At 38.3% G+C, this 20,374-nt stretch overlaps 1 long non-coding RNA gene across 1 annotated transcript; it reads right to left on the bottom strand.

Moving 5' to 3' along the window:
- Positions 1-664: 664 nt before the first annotated feature.
- LOC123578743 lies at positions 665-19,084 on the bottom strand. The gene is made up of 4 exons (XR_006702495.1): positions 18,796-19,084; positions 3,623-3,733; positions 2,092-2,369; positions 665-1,077 (listed from the first exon to the last, which is right to left on the bottom strand). It is a non-coding gene; the product is annotated as an uncharacterized LOC123578743 (long non-coding RNA).
- Positions 19,085-20,374: the final 1,290 nt, after the last annotated feature.

The raw sequence follows: 20,374 nt of genomic DNA, 5'->3' as shown, positions 1-20,374 counted from the left end.
ACCTGGAGTAAAGCCTAACCCTTAGGCCCTGAGCTTAGTAAGGCAAAGAGAGAGAAATAATATCCAGTAAATCCAATATGAGGAGATAAAATATTCACACAAAAAAATGGATATGAGGATAAAAAATGACTCTAATTAAAACAAGTACTAAGTATCTTGTACTTCTGTCTGAATTGTTGATATATATAAGATTAGCTAATAATGATGTTCTTTTATTATAACGGATTGTATCCACACGCCCATAATAGACCACATACCTAATAAGGGGCAATATTTAGAAGCTAATGAGCAAAATGCAGTGGGACAGGCACCAGCCTCTGGGTTAAAAGACCAAGGTGCTTTTCACTCATTCGTTGGTTTGTTTCTTGCTTTCTACTTAGAAATACTGTGAAATGGTGAGAGTAAACTCCTGTGTTCTGGGGAAGAAAAAAATAACAATCTGCTCAAAATGTTTTTGAAAATCTAACAGACCTCTACCAATGTAAAGTAGTATCATTAGCAAATAAATCCTTATCTTCAAAAGACTGACTTTTGCCACAAATTGCCCCCCCTCCCCCCCCATCTAACTGCCACCAACACTTCATCTTAAATTAATCCGGCTCCGTGTTTTTCACAGTGGAAATCATGAAACTTCAGTTCTGACTTTCACGGCCTATGGCATTTAAGCACCATGTTGCTGAAACTCTTCTTGGGAATAGTTCCCCTCTTGCAGACCTCAACCTGCCAAGACTGAGAAGAGGCCTCTCACTTAATTCCCTAGAACATCTCTTTTATCTAACCTGGATGTAGGCAAAACAAAACAAAACAAAACAAAACAAAACACCAAAAAAACAAAACAAAAAAAAACACTTACCACACATTCTTTTGAAAAGCAGAAAGAGATTCAGTGAGATCCCTACTTCTGTTTGATGGAGGGTTGCTTATGAACTTTGCTAGATGGAATCCAAGCTCCCCCTAGAGAATTCGGGTCTGGAGCAAAGACAGTGTGGCTGGTATGCGGAGTTTGTTCTGGAACCTTTGACATTTGAATAGAATCATGCTTGAAACTTCACACCTGGGGCATGCCATCTGGCTGAACTTCAGGGCAAAAAAAAAGGTATTTACAATTATTTCATTTTGACAATATGGAGTCTAGGTTAAGTAGAGGCTGCAATTTAAAAATGAATTAAAAAATGGTGATTATGTGAGAGGATGGAGGTATTAGCTTACACTCTGGTGTTAATCATTTTATAGTATATAAGTGTACCAAATCAACCAGCTCTGCACCTTAAATGTATACAGTCTTATATGACAATTATATTTCAATCAAGCTGGGGAAAGTAAATAGATAAGTAACAGATGTGATTTTCTTTATCTGACTTCTACACCAATTCAAATGGATTATGAGACTTGAGAAATATAAAGCAATGTAAAGAAATAAGGTAATTTATTCTGGTAATTAAAAATCTGGCTTTTTAAAGGTTACAATGTTATCTACTTTTAAAAAATGCCCAGCATAACCTATGAAAATAAAGGCTCAGACCTCCATTTGAGAGCTTATAGGGTCACCTACAATAAAGTTTTTATTCTACTTTCTTCCCTGTTTTAAAAATATAGATTTGAAATTATAGCCAGAGTTATGCCTTTCAAATGCATGCATTTTAAGTTTTTAAAGAGAAAATTATTTAATTTTCGATGATGAATTATTTAGTTGTTTAGGCTTAGCACCGTCACATCTTTTGGATTTTGGCAAGTTTTTAAGACCACATTAACAATCAGCCACTAACAGATACACTGGGCTGACTACAAATACTAAATGCATTTGTATTTCTTTAAGTTTTTATTTAAAATGTACTTTTTGGCCAAATCAAAAATATTTTAATTTCCTTAAAATTCAAACTGGGGGAAGGCCTCTGGCGTTCAGACAGCTCTACAATTCAAATCAATTTTGTCCATATAAAAAGGATCACGGATGGTTCAAAACCTTGGAAATTTCTTAGGTGAAATCTGAAACTGGCCCTCATACACTGAGGACAAGGAGAGATTGAAGAAAGAGGCAGATCACTCCAGAATGACAGGTAGGTGGGAGGTTTAACAAGCCAGGGAACTTACCTATGAGGTTTGTCTTGTATTGCTGCAGGATGAGTAGATCTCCACACCCATCCGCAGAGAATCTTGAGTTTCTACAAAGGCCTTAATGGAGTTCAATCATGTACACAGTCCAGATGGTCTTAATAACACATTACTGTCTCAAGGCTGTGTCCCTGGAAACAGCTTTCTCTGTGGGAATGATGGGCAGAATGTACATTCCAAGGACAGGGGAGAGGGTGAGGTGTCTCTGATTGCCTGCGTCCAGCTTACTGGTCAAACAATGGTCATCCTCTTGGGACCTCCAACAATCATTTAGCATTTTTTTACAGTTTGTTTATTTGTTTACAGTTTACAGTTACTAGCTATCTCAAATTATTTTTTAAAAAGAAGTGGAATAGGGGCACCTGGGTGGCCCATTTAGTTGAGCGTCTGGCTCTTGATTTCTGCTCAGGTCATGATCCCAGGGTTGGGAGATTGAACCCCATGTAGGGCTCCAGGCTGACAATATGGAACCTACCAGGGATTCTTTCCCTCTCTCTGTCCCCCCGCCCTTCTCTCTCTCAAAATAAGATAAATAAACTTAAAAAAAAAAAAATATATATATACATATATAAAGGAATAGAAATAAATATATATATATAAATAAATAAACCTATTTATTAGATAAATAAACTTAAAATATATATATATATATAAAGGAATAAAAATAAACAATTTTTAAAATAACTTATTTAGATAAATAAAAAATTAAATTTAAATTAAAATTAAAAAAAACTTATTTAGATAAACTTAAAAAAATATATATATATATATATAAAGGAATAGAAATAAACAATTTTAAAAATAAACTTTAAAAGGTTTAGTTCATCCATGTTATCACCAGAGAAAGAGTACATCACTAAGAAGTTGTTTTGAAACAAACATAGATATTATCAGTCAGAAATGCAGTAGATTAGCTGCATTAATAAACAGCCCCCAGATGTCATTGGCTTAAGCACAGCATGGTTCCCTTCTCTTTCATGTTTCATGGGTATTGTGATTAACTAGAGACTTTGCTCCTTAGTCCCTCTGGATCCAGGCTAATGAGGCAGCCTTATCTTGAACTCTGGGGGTCATTCTGAGGTGTACAGAAGGAAAGAGGGTGCTCCTAAGAGCCTTGGGTCAAAACTTAAAGGCAGACCCCAGAAATGATACACACCATTCCCAGTCTCCACTCATGGGTCAGAAATGGGTTTGTGGCTCTGTCACAAAAAGTTAGAGCATGAATCAACCTTATGCCCAAAAATTAGGGAAGAAAAAGACATGCATTATAAATAACCCTAAAGACCAGCACAGTCTACCCTTCTGATCAGCAAATATTTGTTTCACTGTTTACCTTACAACTGAAATACACTTACAACCTCTCTGAATGAGAAAAAAAAAAAAAAATTAAAGATGTTTATCCAGCCATGCCATGAGACATAAAGGCTTAGCAGTCTGAGTGACGTACAGTAATATTTATAACAGGAGGTATGCTCATCATTAAGCTGCTATCTTTCAGCTTGAATTTTACCTGCTGTACTGTACTTTATGACACTGAGACTCTGCAAACCATCTTTCCTCTTTTGCCAGCTGACTCCCAGTTGGGCTTTTCCCTCTGGGGATTCTAGGAGAAGACTGGAGACTGGAAGAAGAAAAAAGATACGTGATGCTTGCATTTTGATCCTGCAAAATCACTCCAGTAAGAGTGCTGTGGTACATCAGTGGGAGATATGCCAGCGACAGCAGCCAATAATGGTTTGTAATTTTTCAGCGCTCTTCAAAGGAAACACTCACTTTGTCCCCTCAGAGACAATAGAACCGGCGAACAAGGGCGAGTGCCAGACCATTGAGGTTTGCACTCCATCCACAGAGAGTTCCTCTTCCACATTAGAGGCTGCGATAATCCTGACTTTTTCTTTCTGTTTCCAACCCCTGAAAGTGGTAGCTGCTTCCATTTCATACTCTTTGTGATAGCTTTCGTGTTCCCTTTCTGCCTTTTCACCTACAGTGTTTCCTATTGAATTCCCCATTAAATAAGTGGTGTGGTTTTTGTCTCCTGACTGATGCAGTGTATACTGTAGGCTGAAACCATCTCCTCTTGATCCAGAGAACTATGTACTCAAAAGGTAAGCTATTTGTCAACAACCCACCTGTACACAATTGTGGGTCAGGAACAAGATATCTGCAAAAAACTCTCTTATTTAGAAGGTGGAAGGAACACGATATACTAAGCAGTCGAGTTCCTGGAGCTAGGCATAAATTTCTAAGGAAAGGGAAATGTTCATGATTATGCCCTGGTTTTAGCCCTTGCAAGGGGGTTTCCAGCCCATTGTTTTATTTAGCCCTTTGCTTCCAACCTCTGGAATGTCCTTCATTATTCTCTTAGGCCACCTCTGAAGAGGATGTTCTCCAGAACATGCCCTTTGTAATAGTCTGCTACCTGTAAGAAGCAGATGCCAAGAGAGTACTACATGTGCAAAAATTTATTTAGAGAAGTGCCTGTGGAAGAAAATGGAGAAGGTGCTAGAAGAGACTGGGGAACCTTCAGATCATATACAGGCCTGACCCCAAGGAAAGGAAAAAGAGAAAGAAGTGAGGAGGGGCGCCTGGGTGGCTCAGTCAATTACACGTCGACTTCGGCTCAGGTCATGATCTTGTGGTTTGCGAGTTCAAGCCCTGTGTCGGGCTCTGTGCTAACAACTCAGAGCCTGGAGCCTGCTTCCGATTCTGTGTCTCCCTCTCTCTCTGCCCTTCCCCTGTTTGTGCTCTGTCTCTTAATAATAAATAAATGTTAAAAAAAAAAAATGTAAAGAGAAAGAAGTGAGGAAAGACGGAAGGAAGGAAGGTTGATGCATGTTAAAATGCATGACAATTCCAAGGAACTTTTGACAAGGACATCAGTGAGTCCTTAAGCCAAAGTTTCCCATTAGATGGGTCCTGCTCCTGGGAACGAGCCTCCCTGTATTCAGTCATTAGTGGGGAGCAGCCTGTGGGAAGTGTAGCCCAAGCACACATGTGGTGATGGTTTTGGAGGGACCACTGGAGCCATTGGTAATTATGCTTTCTGCAGTTAATATTTTGAAGAACATATCCTCAGGGCCACCGCATTCTCTTTCGGGACTTACCAGGTTCTCAGGTTGTTTTCTCCCATATAAATGTGAGAGTTCAAGGTTATTCAATGGTCAAAACAGTAAAATGTGAACCAGGTCTTCTCTTTGCTAGTCTGTCTGTCTCAAATACTTGCCTATTTCATTTTAGTTAGCAGCGCGTCCTAAGAACCACACCCATACTTTTTCCCAAGACTTTTTCTCCCCCTCTCTCTGAGTATAAATGCTGCCTAATAGGTTTCCAGGAGAAAAGCACACTGTGGTTTCTTTCCCCTAAGTCACTTTCTCCAAGGAAAAGGCTTCATGAGATGCACCCAAGCCATTCAAAGGTTGAACAATTTGAAAGCTGGATCTTTAATTTGATCCTTGCATTTAGACAGTGGTTTCATCTGATTTTGTTGCTTAATAATTTTTTTTATTTGTCTTTTATTGTTTGGGGTTGAAAAGCAGTTACTTGTTCCAAACCTACAAGTGGCTGAATAGCTACACTACTTTCTTCATTCCTGCTTGCAAATCAGCCAATTAGGTTCTCTTTCTTTTAGTGCCTTTTCAAATGGGATGACAAACCTATCTAATAACAATCTGCTTTCAAATTTTTCCACTAATGCTATCTGTTCATTAGGTACATTATATGCATTCCAAGTTTATTCAGGTAACATTGTCACCAAATAATTTGCCACCACATAACAAGGATCTTTTTTTTTTTTACTGAATGATCATGCATTGGCCATTAAATATGTGTCCATAGTGACTTTATATATATATATGGAGAGAGAGAGGGAAACAGAACCAGTAAGATTATATATATATGTAAATATATTTATATTTAATTATTTGGAATTCTTAAAGAAAAGAAGAAATGACATAGAATCAATATTTGTTCAAACTGAAGAATTGTTTAAAAATAGAGGAATAATAGGTCATCGGGGAAGTGCATTTCAAATTTCATGTAGTTAAAAATATCCCCACCTTGGGGCGCCTGGGTGGCTCAGTCGGTTAAGCGTCCGACTTCCACTCAGGTCATGATCTCACGTCCATGAGTTCGAGCCCCGCGTCGGGCTCTGTGCTGATGGCTCAGAGCCTGGAGCCTGTTTCAGATTCTGTGTCTCCCTCTCTCTCTCTGCCTCTCCCCCGTTCATGCTCTGTCTCTCTCTGTCTCAAAAATGAATAAACGTTAAAAAAAAATTATAAAAAAAAAAATATCCCCACCTGGATAAATTATATTAAAACTTGAAAATATTCAAGTAAAGATAGGGTCATATATATATATATATATATATATATATATATATATGGCTTCCTGGTTCTGCTTCTTTGGAAAATACTTACTGATACAGCCTGCTATTCTACAACTTTTCCATCTGACTATGGATTAGCTGTCGGGCAAGGTCAGATTTTTTTTGATAAATATCAATAATCTTCAGCAATTAGACTTAACTAAGGCTTTAAGCCTCATCTTCTAATACCTGGTTATGAGGTTACTAGGTGATTTTCTATAAAGAAAATATGTTTTAGACAAAATAAACTATTTTGGTTTAGCAAGAAGGCACAAAGGCAGTCTTACAATCTATTTTTAATAATCTACACCAAAGGCTACACTATTTATCTCAGGCACTCCAATAATTCCCAGGATTGAAAGATTCATTCTAAGATGAATGAAACAATATTTTGATGGCGGAATCATTCTGGCTTCTGGGACCAGGTGACCGTGTCTTCAGGAAACTAGAACCTATAGACCTAATGTACTGCTCACTTGTCCTTGCTAGATCCTCCTAGGTTGCGCATGAAAAGGCAGAGTTGACCATACCATCCCCCTAGCCGCCCTCACAACTTGCCACAGTCACAGTCAATTCTCTAGTTAGAAAGTATTTTCGGGGCGCCTGGGTGGCTCAGTCGGTTGAGCGTTCGACTTCAGCTCAGGTCATGCTCTCACAGTCTGTGAGTTCGAGCCCCACGTTGGGCTCTGTGCTGCCAGCTCAGAGCCTGGAGCCTGCTTAGGATTCTGTGTCTCCCTCTCTCTCTGCTCCTACCCTGCTTGCGATCTGTCTGTCTCTGTCTCAAAAATAAAAACATTAAAAAAAAAGTATTTCCAACAATCCCTACCTTATTGTTAGAATTCGCTGATAACCCCGAGTTTTCAATCCCTAATGCTAATTCCTGAGATGAAGATTTCAAATTAAGGTGTTCCAAATGATAGCCACTCCTAGGATAGAAATTACACCTATCTGGACATAAATTCCACAAACTAAAATAAACTGTAGTTAAATACTTTATCATGCAGAAATTTAACAACACATGAGCTATTAAGTCTAGGATATCCTGTATCCCAATACAAAGTCAATAATAGGCAGGCATGTAAGGCATTGGCAGTAGAAAGAGATATAAATCTTATTGTATTAACTAAGCCAATAGAAGATAATAAAGTAAAGTAAAATTATAGAAATACAAGTATAAGCACTTATGCCTCTGAAATCTCTCTTTTTTTTTTACATACTTGATCTAAGCAGAGCTATCTCATAAAGTAGTTCCATCTTAACAGTTCAGATATCTTTGAGTGCCCATCAACAAAGGACAGAAATCCAGCAACAAATTAAATATATAAAGCCCCCACCCTTGTGGGCCTTGTATTCTAGTGGGAAAAGCAGTGGGAAAAAAATAGCATGGTATCGTATAATATACTAATATGATAAACATATTCTAATATGTTACAGTGATAAATGGGTAAGGATTCTGTTTTAGAAAGAGTAATAACTCCAAGGGTTTGTGAATGACAAACTGTCTTCATCTTTTGGCTCCTGCAATGCCTCTGATGTGCCCTTCTATTGAATATTAGTTAAATAGTTAACTAACTAGTTAGTTAGTTAACTAATACTCCTTGAGTACTTGGAGACATTATACTACTGTCTTCTAACATCTTTTTGTTGCTGCTGACGAAAATTTTATCAGAGTAATTAGGACATATTTGTCTTTTTTTTTTCATATGATATGTCTTTACTTGGCTATTTTCAAGTTTTCAATATTTTCAGCTTATCCAGGTGGGAAATTTTTTTAACTACATGAAATTTGAAATGCACTGCTTATTTCTCCTTTAACTTTAAACAATTCTTCAGTTTGAACAAATATTGATTCCATGTCATTTCTTCTCTTCTTTAAGAATTCCAATTATATAGGGGCGCGTCGGTGGCTCAGTCGGTTAAGCGGCCGACTTTGGCTCAGGTCATTATCTTGCGGTCAGTGAGTTCAAGCCCCGCGTCGGGCTCTGTGCTGACAGCTCAGAGCCTGGAGCCTGTTTCAGATTCTGTGTCTCCCTCTCTCTGACGCTCCCCCACTTCATGCTCTGTCTCTCTCTGTCTCAAAAATAAATAAATGTTAAAAAATAAAAAAAAAATTTTGAAAAAAAAAAAAAGAATTCCAATTATATAAATATTGAAACTTTCCCATTTCTGTTTTCTCTGCTGCCTAATATTTGCATTTTAAATATGTATATGCACGTGTGTGTGTGTGTGTGTGTGTGTGCATGTGTGTTTGATCTTTTCTCTTACTGGACCCTTAGCTAACTCTCAAATATGATTTCTTTATTTATTCTATCATTGGTTTTATCTAGCTTGAAGTTTATCAATCTATTAAGTTTATTTAAATGAATATATTTCCCATTCTAATATTTATTAGTTTTTTATATTCGCCTATCTTATGTGTCACTACTTTATTTTGCCTTATATGTTACTGATATTTTGTAAGAATGTAAGATTCATGTTGAGAAAAGATCTCTCTCTCTCTCTCTGTCTTGCAATCTCTCTCTCTCTCTCTCTCTCCACAACATTTCTCCCTCTGTCTCTGTACTCCCCATGGCCCTGGTTCAGAACTAAATCTATTTTTGAGGGCTGAGGACTCTTGTACCTGGTGTTATTAAGCATATAGAGATCAAGCCCCTAAACCAGAGAACAGCATTACTTAAACATATGTTATTTTGTTATTTCCTTTCGCTTTCTGGTCACAGACTGTGTCACCTTAGGACTGAGAGTCCTGGTCCAGCGACTGATTCCAAGCATTGAGAGTTGATTAAATGGAGCTCTTATCCTCATTTTCCCAAGAAGGCTAAACTCTCAGTGCTCACATGTTGTGCGATCCCAGTACCTCACAGCATCAGCTAGGCACAATGTTTTCCAAGTAAGATTTTTTTTATTTGTTACACAAAGTTGTTTGCATTGATTTTATCGTATATGTATGTCTCTTGAATGTCCTCTTTTAAATTTCTATCATTGTCATTATGCATTTGGAGCACGAAGAGATCCACAATATGGAATCTTGTTGCCGTCTTGGCTTGAATGCGATAGCACCTTCTCAACAGTTTACCTGTGGCTCAGGGCATTTTCATTGTTGTTTCCCTTTTTGTTGTTATGCTTTCCAGACATTTTTCAATAATTGTGTACCTCTTTTGACACAAGAAAAGAAAGGATGAATTTAGGATCTGAAAAGGTACTTTGTAAATGTTTAATTTATACACATTCTGGTGAATTTTCTAACAAATATCCCTTAGACTGTTTCAATCTAGAAACAAGAGAGAAAATTGTCAAGTAGGTTAGGACATCAAACTAGCAGAGAAGAAAAAAGGGTATTAAAATAAGGAAGCCGACTACATTTTCTTACTTCATTAAGTTAAAATATTTCCATATAATTAGCAATTGCCACTTCTGAGCGCAGTACAAGTTAACAGTCATTTTCCAAGCAGCAAAGGTAATTTTAGATACAGCTTGATGGGTTGTTTGCAAATCCACAGGCTTAGCATTGAGTTTTGAAATCCTCCACTTCTTTGACACTAACGTGTCAGCCTGGCCTGAATTGTTCACCAAAACCATAACCAGGGATATTTGCATAAAAGAACCACGTGAAGAAAACAAGCATTAACAAGAAAAAGAAATGGAATTTTCCTCACAAGCTTTAAAAAAATTCTTCAGAAGATGCTAATCAAATGTCATGAAGATAGCTCCCTCCATGGGCCAGTGTATCAGATTTCATTATCTGTAAAGTTTATTTCATCTCAAGTGGTTTCCGCCTTTAACTTAAAAAAATAAAATGTAACCATTTGTGTTTGAATAACCACTGCATACTTAAACAGCTTATGCCATTTTTCGGAGTATTTTCAAATACCTAAAATCTTGAAGAGAATCAAAAAGAAGTGACTATTTGTAACATAATTCATTAATCACAAAGTAAAGAGATATTGTCATTGAAACCAGTGAACTAACTTCTCCATATCAATCATCTACTGGTATTCTGAAAATATGTTATTCACTGAATCTTTAAACCTAAAGCTATAGTCCACTAATGACATCCATGTTGAGAGTACAGTGATCAGTTCTCAATCCTCAACTTACTGGTCCTGTCTAAGCAAAAATACACCAGGAAACATTGGACAAGCAAGGAAGACTTTATTCAGGAATATTAAGGGGAGAAAAAAAGAATATTGCAATAGAAGAGAGAGGCCAAAACTAAAGCCTCAACTCTACTGAAACAAAAGGTGGGAGTAGTTTTAATCACTGGGGTGAGCTAGTGGAACAATAGTGGGGAAAATTAGGCATGAGGTTGATCAATGGGATGTGTTGAGCATGCTGAGTTATTCCTGAAATCACAAATGTTTTCTCTTTCTGATTAGACCATCTGTACTTGCTTTTCAGCACCAAATGGAAGTCATGCTCCTATCTTCCCAAAGCAACTGGGAGATAGGAGCACCATCATCCTTAATGATGATGCTCCAAAGGGATGGCTCCCAGGTCCTTGAGGAAGACATTCCTGGCTTGTGATGGTGGCTAGAAGTTTTTCAAAAGATACACATCTCAAAGAGACAGAGAAAGAATTTACAACTACAAGTTTTCTAAAGTAAATGCTTTAAGGAAAGGGAATTCAAAGGCTTAGAGTCAGGAAAAATCCTGTCTGAACTTCAGCCAAGCTGAGAGCAACTTTAAGACTCTTGATCAGCAGGATGTGACACAGCTGATCTTTCCCTGCTCCAGTTCTGACTTGGAGGGACACCCCCATGGCCAGTTTTCCCTCCACCTCATTGAAGGCTGCTTCTGTGTCACTCCTGCTGGACTGGGGCCTCTCTTCATGTATTAGTTCGCTACGGCCACCATAACAAAGTACCGCAGACTGGCTGGCTTACACAACAGAATTTACTTCTCACAGTTACAGATATGGGAAATGCAAGGTCAAGGTGTCACCAGTTTTTCTTCTGAGACCTCTTCTGGTTTATAGATTGCCGTCTCCTCACTGTGTCCTTATATGGCCTTTTCTTCTTGTGAGCATCCTGGTGTCTTTTCCTCTTATCAGGACACCGGGCCTATTGGATTGGGGTCCCACTTTATGACCTCATTTAACCTTTATTTAACCTTTATTTCTCATTTAACCTTTATTACTTCCTTAAAGGCCCCATCTCCAAATACAGTCACTTTGGGGGTTAAGTCTTCTTCCACATCGTGAATTTGGTGGGTGGATGCAATTCCATCCATAACACTTCACGAGCTTAAAAAGGTGGAGTAGGGGCGCCTGGGTGGCGCAGTCGGTTAAGCGTCCGACTTCAGCCAGGTCATGATCTCGCGGTCCATGAGTTCGAGCCCCGCGTCGGGCTCTGGGCTGATGGCTCAGAGCCTGGAGCCTGTTTCCAACTTTGTGTCTCCCTCTCTCTCTGCCCCTCCCCCGTTCATGCTCTGTCTCTCTCTGTCCCAAAAATAAATAAACATTGAAAAAAAAAAAAAAATTTAAAAAAAAAAAAAAAAGGTGGAGTATCATATTCTCAGTCCTCTGGCCCTTCTCTATTACCATTTACTCTTTCTATTACTGCAGGAAGTCTGGATAGAAGTGAATTTTTTAAATTGATGGCACCCAAATTTGTAACCTTAGCCTTGAGCTTTCCCTCAAATTCAGAAGTCCTCGAGCCAAATTCCTATGTGACACCTCCACTTAATATTTAATAAGTACCTGAAACATAATATGTAATATGAATTATTCATTTTCTTTTCAGGTGCACCTTCCCAGTTTTGTCCCATCTCAGGAGACAGTAACTCCAGTGTTCAATTGCTCGAGCTAAAGAATCTTCTAAGTCATTTTTCACTTTTCTCATTCCTTCATATCCCAAAACCAGTTTGCTTGCCAATCCTCTTAGTTCTACTTTCAAAATATATCTTCAATCCCACTTGAATCCAAGGAGAAAAGGATTTGTCTCTAGTTCTGTGTTTATTTATTGTGTGAACTTGGGTAATTGCATTAAACTTTATGCCTCAATTCCCGTTTATCTAAAATGGATTTTAGAATATGTACCTCATAGGATTGTGGTAGTACACACAGTGCCTGGCATATAATAACTGCTTGATAAATGGCATGCATAATCATTGTGTACTTCAAGAAGTTTCTCCAATTTGGGACATGATATAAAGTTCACCAACAGTGTGATCACTTCTTCTGTTTTGTTTTTTCCTCCCTATTTCCCATGGGAAACTTTGGTCAGCAATCATGTATACTCAAAACCTGAAATGGCTGAGCATAAGTTGAGTTTATTGTGGAACACTCTAAAAATTCCTGCTCTCAATATGGCCTTCCTAAAGCTGACAATTCACTCTTTTTAACTGAGAAAAGGCAACAGCCAGATTTAAATGTATATGTAGAAGTAGACTTGAATCACGACCACAACTGTACAGTTTATCTTCTGCCAAACTAAACCTTCAGGGAATATCATCTTCACTGCATCTCACAGTTGCTCTACTGTCATCTCTGGAACCTCCCTGCATAGAGACCACATAGGCTATTGACACAAATGCAGGTTGTAAAGGGAGTCAGACCATCCACATCAGCCATCCCTCAAGAGGTATTGTGCTCAATTACCATTTTTCTCTCTTTTTCCCCACCCCTGCCAAACTTTTCAGGGCTCTGAACTCATGACCACATTTGCATGTATGGATTTGTAGTTTATAAGTGCTTATTGTAAAAGGGAAGGTGTGTGACATTAAAAGCAGAAACTCAAAGACCTCTATTTCCAATTATAGGATTGTGCAGATAGAAATGTTAAAAAATGGAACTCGTCTTGGAAAATACTTAATAAACTATAAAGACTGATGAAATGTCAGGTGCCACTTCCTTTAACGTGGTCATCCCACACCATTGAGTTTCATGACATCACCCTGTCTGGGACAGGTTACTTCTACGTTCTTTAGTGTCACTCTGTCAACTGGGTGCCCTTGTGGCTCACTCACGCGTTAAAGGAAGTGCGACATATTACCAAGTACAAAACTGAGATGAAGTGAGTGCGTCATGAATTCTCAAACTCTCATCTTCTGAGTATGAGTTGGGTGCACTACTAATAATGTGAACTCGCGAAAATAGAGCAGCCATTTGTGCCTACGAAGGTGATATTTTTTAAGGTTCCCTCGTTAGACTTGGTGGTTTTTCTCCTCTTAGTTTTTTCTCGGAGACGTGAAACAGGAAATCAATGACCTTTTTCCTGGGAAAAGTAGAAGTCATCAAGGCCTTATCAGTGGCGGCTTCTTGAACATAGAAGAATCTCAGGGTCTCTTCTCACTTGGATATCTTATAGCAGAATGTCACCATACTCTTCTCTCCTTACCTAAACTTTCCAAGCCAAGCTTAAGTCTCTCATCCTCCTTGATGCTTCCTGCATCATTCTAGCCCCTAGGATCTGAAAGCCTGTAATATCTTGATGCACTTCTATTTGTATAGACTTTTTTGTTGTGTAGGTTAATTTTTCACATGTGAGTGCCTTACCACCCACATCTGCTAGAAGTTTAAGGTAGCAAATGACAGAAACTCAACAGCAATTACTTATATTTGATAAATAATGATAATTGGGAGAAAGCAGGAGAAACTATTTTCTGGAGAACAATGTTCAGGTAGTTTACAATGCTAACTATGAATTATCCAAAACACTAATCCTGTACAGTAGGTACTATGATCATTACCATTTTACAGATGAGGAATCCACGTCTTAGTAAAGTAGAATGAGTTAGTTCAGGCTCCCAGCCTAGGAAACAGCAGGGTCTGCATGAAACCCAGGTTTCTCTGACCCTTCAGCATCATGATCATACTGCCAAACCAGGTGGTGTGGCTTAGGGACTGGGAGTTCATGCTTGGACATCAAATGGCCAAGAATGTGTTTATCATCTCTACCAATTTACCTGCTGTGTCATTTTTGGATTGCCCACAACACTGCACAGAGGAACCACAGAAAAGTTTTATCTAATAGCGGAATGGATTTGTGTATTGTGATTTGCTATGCTGATACATCCTTAGAAATTGAATTATTAGCTTCTAAAGTCGTAGGTAAGAGTGAACATAAAAAAGTTAGATGTCTACCTCTAAAGGTGATATGTAAAATGGAATCTTAATCAGGACAGCTAGAAATGTTCTAATCAGTCTGATCATCCTTTCGGATTGAATATGCCATTATGATCTGTTTATGACTTTTTATTTCAAAATATCTTCTCCAATGATATATTTTCACCAGGTTTCTTTTTTTTTCATTAAGCAAAAAAGAAAGAATATATTTGTTTACTAATGAAGTGGAAGGTGATTCTGGCATGTTGAGAATTTGGCCTGGAAGCAGATGGTCTGGGGAAAAATAATTTTGAACTAGTGTTAAAGTTTTTACTTCTCTTTACATGAGTCAGAAATGGCTATAAAAAAAATGGGATGATGTGTGTTTTAGAATTAACACAACTGGGCTCATATTCTCTCATATCTATTTCTTTCCCACACAAACTTTACATAAAGGCCATCAGACTGCAGCCTTCCATCTTCTCTACTCTGCCAAAATGTAATCTTGTACGTATCTAGATACAGCCTTGTAGTAACTTTGCTTCAGTATCCAAATTCCTGAGGAGTGGGTGATTATTGCTCTCAGTGTATCCCGGGCCAGATTACTGACAAGACAGACAGGACACATACGTAAGCCATTCTTCCTTTTTTGTTTAACTGCTCTTCTCGAAGAACAAGAAACTAGTAAAAGCAGGAAAAAAAAAATTATCAAACTACTATTATTACCAAATGTGGGTTTGCTTTTTGTTTGTTGCTAGCAATATGTATCAACAGAATTGATGTTTCCTCTGAAATTAACAACATTTTGGCACAGTGTAAAGGATAACTGTTCTCTTCTTCACAATCTTCAATGTATAAGTAGGTGCAATTTCATGTACCATAAAAGGAATTAAGATAAGATGCTTACACATAATATGCTCATCCTAAGAGTTCATTCTTTTTTTAGAAATGTTTATTTATTTTTGAGAAAGAGAGAGAGAGAGTGTGTGTGTGTGTGTATGAGTAGGAGAGGAGCAGAGAGAGAGAGGGAGACAGAGGATTCAAAGCAGGCACTGGGCTTTCGGTGCAAAGTCGGGGCTCAAACTCATGAACCGTGAGATCATGACCTGAGCCGAAGTCCGACGCTTAGCGACTGAACCACCCAGGCTCCCCTAAGAATCTATCCTTAATACAAATGGAGCCAGCATGATTTGGCTGGTGTCTTTGTTTTGCCATTTCAAAAAGGGGATATTTTTACTTGCTTCTGTCCTTCATAGTTGGCTAAAATGCTTTCACTTCACTTGAGATAGCATATTCTAGCAATATTTTTTTTTCAAAAGACATGATACATTAAACAAGAATTAGTTGCAATAGACTGTCTTACAAGAGGGCTGACTTCTCCCAAAATGTAATCTAGAGTAGCACTGTCCAATAGAAATTACAGCGATGATGAAAATGTCTTATATCTACGCTGTCCAATATGGTAACCATTAGCCATGTATAACAATTGAGTACTTGAAATCGTCTAGTGTAACTAACGAGTAGAATTTTAAATTTTATTTAATTTTACTTAATTGATATTTAAGTAGCCTTACGCAGCTAGTAGCTATTGTACTTAACACAGTTTTGGAGGAAGTCATCTTCTGTATTTCACTAAGTCCTTGTTCAAAGCATAGCTTCTGTATTGCATGAGTTGTCTGCATTTCTATCTCCACCACTTTAATCCATCTCCCACCTAATCACTCAAATATTCTTCCCTGATTAAGCATTCAACAGATGTTAATTGAGAGACTTTTATGTAACAGGTCCTGTGACATATAACAGGCATAGATCTATCGTCAAAGGCAACATAGTCCCCACACTCATTCAACTAAAAATTCACTGAATAAGGAATACACAAAGTACTATGACTCACCTCTCCAAAATTCCACATCAAAGCTTCTCAAGTTCATTCATTTTTCTTTATATATTTGTTACCTTCCCACTCAGCACAATAAATTTACTTTCTTTTCTGTTTTCCCAAAAGTTTTCAGCATGGGAGTGGGATTTTAAAGGTACAAGTAAAGGGGCGCCTGGGTGGCGCAGTCGGTTGGGCGTCCGACTTCAGCCAGGTCACGATCTCGCGGTCCGTGAGTTCCAGCCCCGCGTTGGGCTCTGGGCTGATGGCTCAGAGCCTGGAGCCTGTTTCCGATTCTGTGTCTCCCTCTCTCTCTGCCCCTCCCCCGTTCATGCTCTGTCTCTCTCTGTCCCAAAAATAAATAAACGTTAAAAAAATAAATAAATAAAGGTACAAGTAAGGAGTAGGATTTTGCAAAAAATTTGGTCGATGAATATTTCCCTTAATTTAATGGTTTCATGGTAAGTCAATGGCCCTAGTTTCTTAAGAAGACAGTAACAATGAGATAAATGCTATGGTAGTCACTAGTTCTGCAAACTTTTCATCTCTCCCTGTGGTAGGGTCCCCTCTCTAAGGAATGGAAAACAAAATAAAACAACAAAATCTCAAGGCAACCTGGCTATACCCCTAGGTGACATCCCTCCCGACCTTGTAACATGAGACCACTTAATCAGACTGCACGTTTGTGTGATATCACATATGGGAGACAAAGAAATAGAAAATGTATAAAAAACTACACCATGTGGCACTCGGGGTTCAGTTCTTCCAGTATGTGCCGCCACGAATAAAGTTGCTTCCTGGAAAGAAAAGCCTCTGTGTCACCACTCTCTGTGCGACAATCCTGAGGCATTCCTACCAGGCACACGGGAGCATTTCAATTCCTGGTTCCAGTCTGGTGGGGTGGAGCCATGTGACTAATTTCGATCAGGAAGTTTTTAGGAAAAAAAAAATAACTTTAAGCCAAGGATTCTGTTACCACTGTTTGTTACCTTCAGGCCTCTTTCCCTATGTTGCAGAATGTAGCAAAGGTACAGAGAGAGTCCTCCCTGTGGTCCCGGAGTGACGACATGGGTGGGGCAGAGCAGAGCCACCTGCTGACCCACAATGCACACAATAGAGCTGGCGAGAAATAAAGCAGGATTCTTTCATGCCACTGAGATTTGGGGATTGTATATTACCATAGCACAACTCAGGGCAGCCATACGAATGCCGTTGTTGTGACTGATACAAAATGCTGGTTTTGTTGACTACACGAGCTTTTCTGTCAGAGCAGAAATAGGAGACCTGCGTATTCTCTCACCCGTGCAAAAGTGCACTTACAAAATGGGTTTGTAAGGATCTAATACCTGTCCTTTCTCTCTGCCTTGTCTGTACTAATACCCAGGGCGCATTCCCACTTACCCAAATTCCTTTTCCCATATCATCTAACCTAAGACTTGATCTCTTCCTTTGTCAAACATGTTTCATATGGAAACACATTGCAGCCTATATTTAGTAGAGATGTGGTACCCGTCCAGCGGAAACTAAGTTAGCTTTGAAAATAATCTGTCAAATCTAATAAACATTGCAAAAGCCCTGCAGTAAGGCAACGGTGCTTGATCCTTGCATAATTTTAAATTGGCCTAGTAATCCGCAGTCATCTGAAAAGAAAACCAAACAAATAATAAAATCTACTGGATTATTCTAAAACTATATAGAGAATCATTTATTTAAATATGTTTTAATTTTTCCTACATCTCAGTTACAATCAATAATATTGTGGGGGTGCCTGGATGGCTCAGTCGGTTGAGCGTCCAACTTGTGATTTCGTCTCAGGTCATGATCTCACAGTTGTGAGATCAAGTCCCACCTCAGGCTCCATGTGGAGCATGGAGCCTATGTAAGATTCTGTCTTTCTGTCCCTCTGCCCCATCCCCCACTTGCATGCTTTCTTTCTCTCTCTCTTTCTCAAAATAAAATAAAATAGAATATTGTGGCAAGTAAACAATATGTAATCTTAGTTGGTGTGAATCTTAACAAGAAACAATAGAAATGCCTGTTATTTAGTTAACATATTTGAACGATTATACAAATATTTCTAGTTGCATAAGTTCAGAAGGATATTTTTACACACTTACATAAAGTATATAAATATATGTAACACTCTATAAAATGTATACATTATACAAGTAAATATATTGGTATTTATCCATCAAATTTATGTTGCATAGAATATGCACCATTGTCATCAGCAGCAAGAAATTAAAAGGAATGGTTCTTTTTAGAAATCACTTAGGGTCATGCAAATAGCTAATGCTAAAATAAGAGCCCATTTTTATGTTCTGCGTTTAAATTCCTTTCCCTTTGTGTAGAGGAAGCCATGGGTCTCTGATCACATTTTTTGGAAGAAAAATATCCTACCTTGTGTGCAAGTGTTTTCTTAGAAGCCGGTGGAGGATTGATCACCTAAATCAGACAGTAGATGTCACTGACTCTTGTAGACAGTAGGGTCTGGGCTGGGGCAAAACCATGAAAAACATAAAACCTGGCTTTGATGTGTGTGCCCTGCTTGTTTTTGGTCTCTGCCTCTGTGAAGCGTTCCTTTGTCGTCTCCCTGCTTCTACTTTCCAGCCACGTCCCGGGCTCACTTGTCTTGTGGTCCGTTTTCTGTGGGTCCCCAAATAGATTGATCATTCACCACCTTGCAGGAGTGGGCATTTTATATATATATATATGCATATATATATACACACACACATATATACATATATATGTATATATATACACACACATATATATACATATATACATATATATATTTTTAATACAGAATTACAGTGCTCTGTAATTCAAATACTCCACAAGCAAAATCTTATGTAAGAGCAGTCAGATTTTGAATAAAACCTTCAAGACTAAGGACGACAATGACGACGATGATGGTGATGATGATGATGGTGATAACTCTACAACATGGTGCTTTTACTACTTTGCTAACCATAGAGAAAGATATTTTGACATTGTTAAATATATTTAAACACCACCGAAGATGTTTTGTGATCTTTCAAATAACACCAAATAATAGATGCTCACCTAGCCCTCTGTGAGGCTGACTGCTATACACAAATGTTACCTGAGTGATGGTGTTTATACTAGTATTAGTGATCTTTTTTTTTCCGGAGACAAGGAGAGTCCATATCCCCTACTCAACCACAATCTCACGTTCCATGGAAAGGTGGTTCTTAAATGTGTGATCACAGATTTCACCCGGAATCTTGTTAAACATGCAGAGTCAACACCCCAACTTCCAGAGAATCTGGGTCAGAGGTCTGGCGTGTACAGGAATTTGCACCTTTAATTCCTCCCCAAGAGTCTGACTCCCAATGTCACCACCACACACGAAGTCTGAAAAGAGCTACCTGTGAGAGTGGTGATCCCTTTCGCTGGAGAAAGAAATGGAGCTGGGTGAAGAGTTATGGGAAGTCCTATTTCTCTGTTATTATTTTGGCATCCTGGAGGATCTATAATGTATGAAATAGGATATGTAGTCTCGATGCAATGGATGAATGAGAAATCGCAGAATTTGGTCTCAAAGAGATCTGAGTGTAAAACCCAGCTCAGCACATTCTCACTGTGGGAGCTCAGACAAGTTATTTCACCTTCCGAGACAGTTTCCTCGTTTATAAAATAATTTTTTAAGTCAAAACAACACAAAACTATTTCATAGATTTGTTGTTAACAGTTAAATAAAATAGAGACAATAACAGTGCCTAGTGCAGAGACATCATTTTAAAAGTTCATTCAAATAATACCTGCCCATTTCTCTTGTTACTTTAAGGTCTTCCATTTTAAACCTATAGTATTGGCTTAATTCTGATAAAAATTGCTCTCCACTTAATTCTCTTTTGAAGCAGTTCCGGAAAGATTAAAGATGACAGGTTTCCTGGCTGCATGCAATTTTGACTGTCCAGTCAATTAGCAGCCAGGTTCAATTGTATATAAA

The sequence above is a fragment of the Leopardus geoffroyi genome, chromosome A1 (assembly GCF_018350155.1).
Source record: "Leopardus geoffroyi isolate Oge1 chromosome A1, O.geoffroyi_Oge1_pat1.0, whole genome shotgun sequence".
Classification (NCBI taxonomy): Eukaryota; Metazoa; Chordata; class Mammalia; order Carnivora; family Felidae; genus Leopardus; species Leopardus geoffroyi.
Note: the sequence above shows the minus strand (reverse complement) of the source record. Positions and strands in the feature narration are given on the sequence as shown.